The sequence below is a fragment of the Oncorhynchus gorbuscha genome, unplaced genomic scaffold (genome assembly GCF_021184085.1).
Source record: "Oncorhynchus gorbuscha isolate QuinsamMale2020 ecotype Even-year unplaced genomic scaffold, OgorEven_v1.0 Un_scaffold_3023, whole genome shotgun sequence".
In the NCBI taxonomy this organism is placed as follows: domain Eukaryota; kingdom Metazoa; phylum Chordata; class Actinopteri; order Salmoniformes; family Salmonidae; genus Oncorhynchus; species Oncorhynchus gorbuscha.
The window spans coordinates 32,469-45,647 of NW_025747381.1; positions in this window are offsets into that span (position 1 = coordinate 32,469).

Below are 13,179 nucleotides of genomic sequence, written 5' to 3' on the forward strand. Positions count from 1 at the left end.
TATATAACTCTCTCTCTCTTTCTCTGCTCTGTTTCGGAGGATTGGCCATGTATATAACTCTCTCTCTCTTTCTCTGCTCTGTTTCAGAGGATTGGCCTTGTATATAACTCTCTCTCTCTTTCTCTGCTCTGTTTCAGAGGAGGATTGGCCTTGTATATAACTCTCTCTCTCTTTCTCTGCTCTGTCAGAGGATTGGCCTTGTATATAACTCTCTCTCTCTTTCTCTGCTCTGTTTTGGAGGATTGGCCATGTATATAACTCTCTCTCTCTTTCTCTGCTCTGTTTCGGAGGATTGGCCTTGTATATAACTCTCTCTCTTTCTCTGCTCTGTTTTGGAGGATTGGCCTTGTATATAACTCTCTCTTTCTCTGCTCTGTTTGGAGGATTGGCCATGTATATAACTCTCTCTCTCTTTCTCTGCTCTGTTTCGGAGGATTGGCCATGTATATAACTCTCTCTCTCTTTCTCTGCTCTGTTTCAGAGGATTGGCCATGTATATAACTCTCTCTCTCTCTTTCTCTGCTCTGTTTTGGAGGATTGGCCATGTATATAACTCTCTCTCTCTCTCTCTCTCTCTCTCTCTCTTTCTCTGCTCTGTTTTGGAGGATTGGCCTTGTATATAACTCTCTCTCTCTCTCTCTCTGCTCTGTTTTAGAGGATTGGCCATGTATATAACTCTCTCTCTCTCTTTCTCTGCTCTGTTTTGGAGGATTGGCCATGTATATAACTCTCTCTCTCTCTTTCTCTGCTCTGTTTCAGAGGATTGGCCATGTATATAACTCTCTCTCTCTCTTTCTCTGCTCTGTTTCAGAGGATTGGCCTTGTATATCTCTCTCTCTCTCTCTCTCTTTCTCTGCTCTGTTTTGGAGGATTGGCCATGTATATAACTCTCTCTCTCTTTCTCTGCTCTGTTTCAGAGGATTGGCCTTGTATATAACTCTCTCTCTCTTTCTCTGCTCTGTTTCAGAGGATTGGCCTTGTATATAACTCTCTCTCTCTCTTTCTCTGCTCTGTTTCAGAGGATTGGCCTTGTATATAACTCTCTCTCTCTTTCTCTGCTCTGTTTCAGAGGATTGGCCTTGTATATAACTCTCTCTCTCTTTCTCTGCTCTGTTTCAGAGGATTGGCCTTGTATATAACTCTCTCTCTTTCTCTGCTCTGTTTCAGAGGATTGGCCTTGTATATAACTCTCTCTCTCTCTCTCTCTGCTCTGTTTTGGAGGATTGGCCTTGTATATAACTCTCTCTCTCTTTCTCTGCTCTGTTTCAGAGGATTGGCCTTGTATATAACTCTCTCTCTCTCTCTCTCTGCTCTGTTTTGGAGGATTGGCCATGTATATAACTCTCTCTCTCTCTTTCTCTGCTCTGTTTCGGAGGATTGGCCTTGTATATAACTCTCTCTCTTTCTCTGCTCTGTTTCAGAGGATTGGCCATGTATATAACTCTCTCTCTCTCTTTCTCTGCTCTGTTTTGGAGGATTGGCCATGTATATAACTCTCTCTCTCTTTCTCTGCTCTGTTTCGGAGGATTGGCCATGTATATAACTCTCTCTCTCTTTCTCTGCTCTGTTTCGGAGGATTGGCCATGTATATAACTCTCTCTCTCTCTCTTTCTCTGCTCTGTTTCAGAGGATTGGCCTTGTATATAACTCTCTCTCTCTCTTTCTCTGCTCTGTTTCAGAGGATTGGCCTTGTATATAACTCTCTCTCTCTTTTCTCTGCTCTGTTTCAGAGGATTGGCCTTGTATATAACTCTCTCTCTCTCTCTCTCTGCTCTGTTTTGGAGGATTGGCCTTGTATATAACTCTCTCTCTCTTTCTCTGCTCTGTTTCAGAGGATTGGCCTTGTATATAACTCTCTCTCTCTCTCTCTGCTCTGTTTTGGAGGATTGGCCATGTATATAACTCTCTCTCTCTCTTTCTCTGCTCTGTTTTGGAGGATTGGCCTTGTATATAACTCTCTCTCTCTCTTTCTCTGCTCTGTTTCGGAGGATTGGCCATGTATATAACTCTCTCTCTCTTTCTCTGCTCTGTTTTGGAGGATTGGCCATGTATATCTCTAAACTCTCTCTCTCTTTCTCTGCTCTGTTTCGGAGGATTGGCCATGTATATAACTCTCTCTCTCTTTCTCTGCTCTGTTTCAGAGGATTGGCCATGTATATAACTCTCTCTCTCTCTTTCTCTGCTCTGTTTCAGAGGATTGGCCATGTATATATCAATTCAATTCAATTCAAGGGGCTTTATGGGAAACATGTGTTAACATTGCCAAAGCAAGTGAAGTAGATAATATACAAAAGTGAAATAAACAATCAAAATTAACAGTAAACATTACACATACAGAAGTTTCAAAACAATAAAGACATTGCAAATGTCATATTATACATATATATATATATATATATATATACAGTGTTGTAACAATGTACAAATGGTTAAAGAACACAAGGGAAAATAAATAAGCATAAATATGGGTTGTATTTACAATGATGTTTGTTCTTCACTGGTTGCCCTTTTCTTGTGGCAACAGGTCACAAATCTTGCTGCTGTGATGTCACACTGTGGAATTTCCTCCAGTAGATATGGGAGTTTATCAAAATTGTATTTGTTTTCGAATTCTTTGTGGATCTGTGTAATCTGAGGGAAATATGTATCTCTAATATGGTCATACGTTGGACAGGAGGTTAGGAAGTGCAGCTCAGTTTCCACGTCATTTTGTGGGCAGTGTGCACATAGCCTGTCTTATCTTGAGAGCCAGGTCTGTCTACGGCGGCCTTTCTCAATAGCAAGGCTATGCTCACTAAGTCTGTACATAGTCAAAGCTTTCCTTCAGTTTGGGTCAGTCACAGTGGACAGGTATTCTGCCACTGTGTACTCTCTGTTTAGGGCCAAATAGCATTCTAGTTTGCTCTGTTTTTTTGTTAATTCTTTCCAATGTGTCAAGTAATTATCTTTTTGCTTTCTCATGATTTGGTTGGTTCTAATTGTGCTTCTGTCCTGGGGCTCTGTGGGGTGTGTTTGTGTTTTTGAACAGAGCCCCAGGACCAGCTTGCTTAGGGGACTCTTCTCCAGGTTCATCTCTCTGTACGTGATGGCTTTGTTATGGAAGGTTTGGGAATCGCTTCCTTTTAGGTGGTTGTAGAATTGAACAGCTCTTTTCTGGATTTTGATAATTAGTGGGTATCGGCCTAATTCTGTATGCAGAGTCTCAATTTGGTGTTTGTCCCATTTTGTGAAGTCTTGGTTGGTGAGCGGACCCCAGACCTCACAACCGTAAAGGGCAATGGGCTCTATGACTGATTCAAGTATTTTTAGCCAGATCCTAATTTGTATGTTGAAATTTATGTTCCTGTTGATGGCATAGAATGCCCTTCTTGCCTTGTCTCTCAGATCGTTCACAGCTTTGTGGAAGTTACCTGTGGCGCTGATGTTTAGGCCAAGGTATGTATAGTTTTTTGTGTGCTCAAGGGCAACAGTGTCTAGATGGAATTTGTATTTGTGGTCCTGGCGACTGGACCTTTTATTTCTCTCTCTCTCTTTCTCTGCTCTGTTTTGGAGGATTGGCCATGTATTCTCTGCTCTGTTTTGAAGGGAGAGGAGGGCGTGTTTGAAAAGTTTTATAGCCATGTCTCTTCACAGCGGCGGGCCACTAATTGAGCAGAGCCCTATATTATAAAAAACCAAATCCCACATTTTAGAAGCTAAAATCACATTTCATCCCATCACGAATAATTTCATATTCAAACATTTAAATTTAACAACAATTCCATGTGAATCCGATAACTCTGATGTGTAGACTTTCCACTGCAGAGTTTATGTCATCCTATCATTGAGGAGAATGTCTCAGATGACAACCGAACTGACATCATATTCATTAAGTACCACCGCATATGTTCGATGGGTCGGATTACCAGAATATAGTTAATTTCCCCCTACCTTCTGATGTTCCCAGAATCTCTATGTTAACCAAAGTTTTTTTGCAAATGTAACATCAGTAGGGTAGAGAGAGGAAAAAGGGGGGAAGAGGTATTTATGACTGTCATAAACCTACCCCCAGGCCAACGTCATGACAATGGTAAGGATGTTAACAGTGTAGAAGAGGTGATGGATAGTGTTTGATTGACAATACTGGAATGGCCAGAGGAGGACTGAGTCTCATCTCTCTCTCTCTTTCTCTCTCTCTCTTTTCTCTCTCTCGCTCTCTATCTCTTTCTCCTTCTCACCCTCTCTCTCTCTCTCCTTCATTCTCTTTCTATCCTTCTCTCTTTCCTCCTCTTTCTATCGCTCTCTCCTTCTCTCTCTCTCTAATTTGTCTTCCGTAATCTTTGAGTTGTGCCTCCGTCTATTAGAGAAAGGTGCTCTGCTGTGGCCCACAACGGGCCTTGTATTTGCCCCTGGGTTAGAAGAGGGCAGGGAGAGGGGGAAGGAGTGAGGGAGGAGATGGAAAACAAGTTCGATCCTTAGAGCGGGGCATGGGGCTGAGTGGTGATGGAGTGCTGGCACAGGGAAGCAGAGCATTGCGTGTGTGTGTTTGTGTTCCTCTTCGGTCACTGCAGTTCAAAAGCTGAACTATGTCCAAGGCAGGGTAATGATGCAGTCGGCCTCAGCAGACTACAATAACCAACCGTCTCGGCCTGGCCAATTACTGTCCGCCTCAATTATATTTCCAATTCAGAGGTAACAGGGGAGAGTGGCCCAACTCAACTAATAATTTCAAGCAATTACTTTTAAAATTAATTACAATGTCTTGGTTGGCTGTGCTCTTTTGGAGGGGAGGTTTTTGTTTGTGTTTTTGTTGCTGTTTTCAGTTTGTCAAACAGGTAGACTTGAAAGGATGGAGTGGGAGGGTGGAGGAGATATCAGCCACGGTACAAGCCAAAAATCAGCCCCATGCCTGGGTTGAGAGACTTAATCAATACAGGGGCTTGTTGGGCTTGGGACCCGACCCAGGTGGCATTTCTGCTGTTGTAAAAAGGGTGCTATCCTGTAGATGCCAAAGTACTTTGCTGCTCTATGAGAAATGGGTGTCAGCCGAAGGCAGAGAGTCCAAACAACTGAATGACCATGGAAGAGGACGGTGAAGTTAAAGAGGAGTTTAGAAAGGTGCTTACAGGGGCACCTCAAGGAGGACAGAAAATACCATCATCAGACTCTCAGGCTTTTCCCCTCAAGGTCTCCCTTTAATTAACAACAAGCTAACTTACCTGAAGCATCTTATGCCACATTTAACACAACACGAACGGGTGGCCATTGATTTAATTTACCTGAAAGGGTCAGAGTGGACACCATCCTCAAAGACGTTTACATCCACTCCCAACTATATGGATTGAGACAGGTGCATTGTGGGATGAAGTATAGTTAATGCCTTTGGCTGGAAGTCCTGGACCATGTTAAAAGCTTTTGTCTTGTCCAGTATAGTCTGGTCCAGTATAGTCTGGTCCAGTATAGTCTGGTCCAGTATTGTCTGGTCCAGTATAGTCTGGTCCAGTATTGTCTGGTCCAGTATAGTCTGGTCCAGTATTGTCTTGTCCAGTATTGTCTTGTCCAGTATAGTCTGGTCCAGTATAGTCTGGTCCAGTATAGTCTGGTCCAGTATAGTCTTGTCCAGTATTGTCTTGTCTGGTCCAGTATAGTCTGGTCCAGTATAGTCTGGTCCAGTATAGTCTGGTCCAGTATAGTCTGGTCCAGTATAGTACACACCACATGATATGAAATAAAAACAGTGGAAGACAACAGAGGAGAAGGGATGAAACAGAGAGAGAGAAAGAAATACTAACTACCCTGCAATGCACTCTAATATGGGGAAATTCATTAACGAAGGAAGGCCTGAGAGGTTTCTTCACACATCATATTTCAGGCACAAAAACCCCATCCAATCTGAAACTCCTATACAGGTGGACATTAACCTCTACACGTGTGTGTGTGTGTGTGTGTGTGTGTGTGTGTGTGTGTGTGTGTGTGTGTGTGTGTGTGTGTGTGTGTGTGTGTGTGTGTGTGTGCGTGCGTGCGTGCGTGCGTGCGTGCGTGCGTGCGTGCGTGCGTGCGTGCGTGCGTGCGTGCGTGCGTGCGTGCGTGCGTGCGTGCGTGCGTGCGTGCGTGCGTGCGTGCGTGCGTGCGTGCGTGCGTGCGTGCGTGCGTGCGTGCGTGCGTGCGTGCGTGCGTGCGTGCGTGCGTGCGTGCGTGCGTGCGTGCGTGCGTGCGTGCGTGCGTGCGTGCGTGCGTGCGTGCGTGCGTGCGTGCGTGCGTGCGTGCGTGCGTGCGTGCGTGCGTGCGTGCGTGCGTGCGTGCGTGCGTGCGTGCGTGCGTGCGTGCGTGCGTGCGTGCGTGCGTGCGTGCGTGCGTGCGTGCGTGCGTGCGTGCGTGCGTGCGTGCGTGCGTGCGTGCGTGCGTCTGAAGATCATCTGTGTGGTATATTTCATGAGTCTGGCGGTCTGTTCTTTTACCTTATTCCCTCTCTGACACGTACGCGCTGCTGTATTCTCATATAGTACCACAGAGGACAACACTGAGTGTTCAACATATTAACAACTCCTGCTCTTTCCATCACAGAGGACAACACTGAGTGTTCAACATATTAACAACACCTGCTCTTTCCATCACAGAGGACAACACTGAGTGTTCAACATATTAACAATACCTGCTCTTTCCATCACAGAGGACAACACTGAGTGTCCAACATATTAACAATACCTGCTCTTTCCATCACAGAGGATAACACTGAGTGTTCAACATATTAACAACACCTGCTCTTTCCATTTCAACATATTAACAATACCTGCTCTTTCCATCACAGAGGATAACACTGAGTGTTCAACATATTAACAACCTGCTCTTTCCTGCTCTTTCCATCACAGAGGATAACACTGAGTGTCCAACATATTAACAATACCTGCTCTTTCCATCACAGAGGATAACACTGAGTGTTCAACATATTAACAATACCTGCTCTTTCCATCACAGAGGATAACACTGAGTGTTCAACATATTAACAATACCTGCTCTTTCCATCACAGAGGATAACACTGAGTGTTCAACATATTAACAATACCTGCTCTTTCCATCACAGAGGATAACACTGAGTGTTCAACATATTAACAATACCTGCTCTTTCCATCACAGACTGACCAGGCACATCCAGGTGGAAGCTAGGATCCCTTATTGATGTCACTTGTTAAATCCACTTCAATCAGTGTAGATGAGGGGAGGAGACCAGTTAACAAGAAGGATTGTTAAGCCTTGAGACAATTGAGACGTGGATGTGTATGTTTTCCATTCAGAGGGTGAATGGGCAAGACAAAATGTTTAAGTGCCTTTGAACAGAGTATGGTAGTAGGTGTCAGGCGCACTGGTTTGAGTGTGTCAAGAATGGTCCACCACCAAAAGGACATCCAGCCAACTTGATACAACTTTGGGAAGCATTGGAGTCAACCCTGAACTTGGCATTGTGCGAGTTTGTGAAGGAAACTGTTTCCTATCTCGGCAAAGAGGTCGGCCATGGACAGGTGCGCCCTGTTGATGCCAAGGTCTTGGCTATATCTGCATTCCCCGCACCTACTGCCAGACGAGAGCTACGCCGCTTTTTAGGGATGGTTGGCTACTACCCTAGTTTCTGTAAACTTCTCTGCGGTAGTTGCTCCATTGATCGATTTGCTCGGTCTGGCTAGATGGTTTGAGTGGTCCCCTGATTGTCAGGTAGCTTTTGATACTGCTAAAGCACTCTTATGTAATACCCCTGTACTTGCTGTTCCGGACTTTGAACGAGCGTTTAAACTTGAGGTAGATGCTAGTGCCAGAGGTGCTGGTGCTGTTCTACTGCAGGGAAAAGGGGGTTCGTAACAATGGCCCAACATCCCTGTGGAACGCTTTTAACACCTTGTAGAGCCCTAATGAATTCAGGATGTTCTGGGCTCAAAGGTACACTCAGTGTTCACAAACTTCAAAGTAATGTAAAGCAGTGACGTTCTCCTGATCCATCCCATAATATATTCCATGGTTTCATGCAACTCTATAATGGTATTTGTGTAGTTACTTCAGAGAAGGAAGAGGAAGCTAGACATCCCACTCTGTGTTTTCTGGTTCATATACATGCTATTGCACTTGTGTCTATGGGAGAGCCACCCTGTTAAGCAGAACAGAACTGACCATAAACATTTTTTTTTTAAATATGGTAACAGCCTGAATAAATTATCCACCATCTTTTGTTACCTAACCTATAGGCTACATTCTCTTGTGAAATCAATTTACTCTTTATTTTACCTTTCTTTTACTAGGCAAGTCAGTTAAGAACAAATTCTTATTTTCAATGACGGCCTAGGATCAGTGGGTTAACTGCCTGTTCAGGGGCAGAACGAAAGATTTGTATCTTGTCAGCTCGGGGGTTTGAACTTGCAACCTTCCGGTTACTAGTCCAACGCTCTAACCACTAGGCTACGCTGCCGCCCCATTAGCTGTTCTCAGCCATCATACTGTATGTCACAAAAGGCTGTCAATGTGTTTCATGTCTCTTTCCTGGAATTGGATGCTTAGTAGCCATCACACATTTAGAATGATTTAAAGAGTGTTTCTTGGAAATGTCCATTATTCACAGTTTGCTGAAAGCTATGAGTGGTTCTATACACACACACACGCACGCACGCACGCACGCACGCACGCACGCACACACACACACACACACACACACACACAGACACAGACACAGACACAGGCACGCACGCACACACGCACACAGACACACACACACACAGACACGCACGCACGCACACAGACACACACACACACACACACACACACACACACACACACACACACACACACACACACACACACACACACACACACACACACACACACACACACACACACACACACACACACACACACACACACACACACACACACACACACACACACACACACACAGACAGACGGTGCCTCCTGGTAGCTGTCATACAAGGCGGTGGTGATGGGAGAGTGCTAGTCTAAAGGACATGTGTGGTGTTACTCTCCAGTCTCTCAGGGATACGGTGACATCTCCCAAGCAAATGCGCCTCGCCATCTAAACTTGGCTGGCATTTACAGAGATGACTGTTTGTCTGTCTCCCAATGTGAGCTCTGGGTTTCAACAGCCCAGGATGCTGGAAGGGAATGTGGAACAGGAAATGAGGTGCTTCTCTCAGATGTTTTAGGGCTGAGAGTCTCCCAAAGTGAGCTCTGTTTGTCTGTCTCCCAAAGTGAGTTCTGTTTGTCTGTCTCCCAAAGTGAGCTCTGTTTGTTTGTCTCCCAAAGTGAGCTCTGTTTGTCTGTCTCCCAAAGTGAGCTCTGTTTGTCTGTCTCCCAAAGTGAGTTCTGTTTGTCTGTCTCCCAAAGTGAGTTCTGTTTGTCTGTCTCCCAAAGTGAGCTCTGTTTGTCTGTCTCCCAAAGTGAGCTCTGTTTGTCTGTCTCCCAAAGTGAGCTCTGTTTGTCTGTCTCCCAAAGTGAGCTCTGTTTGTCTGTCTCCCAAAGTGAGCTCTGTTTGTCTGTCTCCCAAAGTGAGCTCTGTTTGTCTGTCTCCCAAAGTGAGCTCTGTTTGTCTGTCTCCCAAAGTGAGCTCTGTTTGTCTGTCTCCCAAAGTGAGTTCTGTTTGTCTGTCTCCCAAAGTGAGCTCTGTTTGTCTGTCTCCCAAAGTGAGCTCTGTTTGTCTGTCTCCCAAAGTGAGCTCTGTTTGTCTGTCTCCCAAAGTGAGTTCTGTTTGTCTGTCTCCCAAAGTGAGCTCTGTTTGTCTGTCTCCCAAAGTGAGCTCTGTTTGTCTGTCTCCCAAAGTGAGTCTGTCTCCCAAAGTGAGCTCTGTTTGTCTGTCTCCCAAAGTGAGGTCTGTTTGTTTGTCTCCCAAAGTGAGCTCTGTTTGTCTGTCTCCCAAAGTGAGCTCTGTTTGTCTCCCAAAGTGAGGTCTGTTTGTCTGTCTCCCAAAGTGAGGTCTGTTTGTTTGTCTCCCAAAGTGAGGTCTGTTTGTCTGTCTCCCAAAGTGAGCTCTGTTTGTTTGTCTCCCAAAGTGAGGTCTGTTTGTCTGTCTCCCAAAGAGCTCTGTTTGTCTGTCTCCCAAAGTGAGCTCTGTTTGTCTGTCTCCCAAAGTGAGCTCTGTTTGTCTGTCTCCCAAAGTGAGCTCTGTTTGTCTGTCTCCCAAAGTGAGCTCTGTTTGTCTGTCTCCCAAAGTGAGGTCTGTTTGTTTGTTCTGTTTGTCTCCCAAAGTGAGCTCTGTTTGTCTGTCTCCCAAAGTGAGTTCTGTTTGTCTGTCTCCCAAAGTGAGCTCTGTTTGTCTGTCTCCCAAAGTGAGTTCTGTTTGTCTGTCTCCCAAAGTGGGTATCTGGGTATCCAGTCTTAAATTCAGCTAGTAGAACAGTAATGAATGAGATTATAGTGAACTGTGTTGGTGTTCGATAATGGTCACTATAGGGTCACTGAAATATAAACATCAATAAATATAAAAATAGACATTCCATCTCCATCTCAACCATCTACATTTCTATTTGTTGTTGGTTTGTTTTGATTTTTATTTGCGTTGAGATTATTTTCTGTAATGAAAAGTGCTATACAAATGGAATAAATTATTATTATTATTATAATGTAAGGCTCTTTGCTTGCTAATGCCTCTCCTTCCTCATGGTAACACCTGGTACTGTATGTGTGTTACAAACCAGATACATTCAGTACATAGTCTTCTCTCTTAAAACAGTTGACCTTGTTGTAATCCGATTATAGACTGAAACATTCTGGCACACACTCTCCTTGGTGCCATCCATTCCAGTCATCCGTATGCCATACCTGTCACCTTAATATGCCATACCTGTCATCTTCCTACTCAATACCTGTCACCTTCTTAACCTCAGAACTCAAGTTCCTTCAATACTAAGGAAAGGTTTCAACCTCAAAGTCTGGTGGAATTCTCTGAATGTTTGAGGACCGTTGAGCCTGCTGATGACACAACGCTGGCACAAGACTCAACCCTTCCATCAAACGGCCTTTAATCTCCTTCCTGTTCTTGTTTCCAAGTGATCTGTTTTTGTTTTTGTTTTTTTAAATGGATGATTTGGATTGAAGGGAACAAATTTAACTGATGAGGAAGTGGTTGTTTATCCTCCTGGCATTTGTTTCATTCCACTGCACAACAGTTTAATGATCATTCTGGTGATTACTAACTAGATATTAGAGATGAACAATTGTTAATAGTTGTTTATTGTGGGATTGTGGGAAGGGGAGAGGTGGAGAGGACAGACGAGAGAGTAGAATGTGGTGGAACATTCTGACCCTAGTTTTATTTGATTATTTAATCCCAGATGACCCTACAAGTAGGAGACTGTTGACCCGTTTAAACATATTTTTTAGCTAATGAGCTGTAATTAATGTTTATCTTCAACTGTGGTTTAATCGATGCCTGTTGGAGTTTCGTGTCCCAGCACGTTTACTGCACATTAGTCATCTTTCACTCCAGAATGCAGCTGAAGTTTATAGAGAGACAGAGACGCCGTCATAGATAATGACTGGAGCCATAATCCACTGTGAGGAGACACAATGTCACCGCAAGTCCATTCTGGTCCATTCAAATCTATTTGCACCATTCAAGTCCATTCTGGTCCACTCAAATCTATTTGCACCATTCAAGTCCATTCTGGTCCACTCAAATCCATTCTGGTCCACTCAAATATATTTGCACCATTCAAGTCCATTCTGGTCCACTCAAATCCATTCTGGTCCACTCAAATATATTTGCACCATTCAATTCCATTCTGGTCCATTCAAGTCCATTCTGGTCCATTCAAATCTATTTGCACCATTCAATTCCATTCTGGTCCATTCAAATCCATTTGCACCATTCAATTCCATTCTGGTCCACTCAAGTCCATTCTGGTCCATTCTGGGTTCAGAGGTTAGAAGTGGAAGAGTGGATAGAAGACATGAAATGAGGAAATAAGATTTGTGGATAGAGAGAGAGAGCAGAGGGTCAGCACTGGAAAGAAGAGGGAGAGAGAGAGCAGAGGGTCAGCACTGGAAAGAAGAGGGAGAGAGAGAGAGAGGGAGCAGAGAGAGAGAGAGAGAGAGAGAGAGAGAGAGAGAGCAGAGGGTCAGCACTGGAAAGAAGAGAGAGAAAGAGAGGGAGTGAGAGCAGAGGGTCAGCACTGGAAAGAAAGAGAGAGAGAGAGAGAGAGAGAGAGAGAGAGAGAGAGAGAGAGAGAGAGAGAGAGAGAGAGAGAGAGAGAGAGAGAGAGAGAGAGAGAGAGAGAGAGAGAGAGAGAGAGAGAGAGAGAGAGAGAGAGAGAGAGAGAGAGAGAGAGAGAGAGAGCAGAGGGTCAGCACTGGAAAGAGAGGGTCAGCACTGGAAAGAGAGAGAAAGCAGAGGGTCAGCACTGGAAAGAAGAGAGAGAGAGAAAGCAGAGGGTCAGCACTGGAAAGAGAGAGAGAGAGAGAGCAGAGGGTCAGCACTGGAAAGAAGAGAGAGAGTGAGAGCAGAGGGTCAGTCACTGGAAAGAAGAGAGAGAGAGAGCAGAGGGAGAGAGAGAGAGAGAGAGCAGAGGGTCAGCACTGGAGAGAGAGAGAGAGAGAGAGAGAGAGAGAGAGAGAGAGAGAGAGAGAGAGAGAGAGAGAGAGAGAGAGAGAGAGAGAGAGAGAGAGAGAGCACTGGCAAGAGAGAGAGAGAGAGAGAGAGAGAGAGAGAGCAGAGGGTCAGCACTGGAAAGAAGAGAGAGAGTGAAAGCAGAGGGTCAGCACTGGAAAGAGAGAGAGAGAGAGAGAGAGCAGAGGCAGAGGGTCAGCACTGGAAAGAGAGAGAGAGAGTGAGAGCAGAGGGTCAGCACTGGAAAGAGAGAGAGAGAGAGAGCAGAGGGTCAGCAGCAGAGGGTCAGCACTGGAAAGAGAGCAGAGAGAGAAAGAGAGAGAGAGAGAGCAGAGGGTCAGCACTGGAGAGCAGAGGGTCAGCAGAAAGAGAGAGAGGAGAGAGAGAGCAGAGGGTCAGCACTGGAAAGAAGAGAGAGAGAGAGAGCAGAGGGTCAGCACTGGAAAGAAGAGAGAGAGTGAGAGCAGAGGGTCAGCACTGGAAAGAAGAGAGAGAGAAAGAGCAGAGGGTCAGCACTGGAAAGAAGAGAGAGAGTGAGAGCAGAGGGTCAGCACTGGAAAGAAGAGGGAGAGAGAGAGCAGAGGGTCAGCACTGGAAAGAAG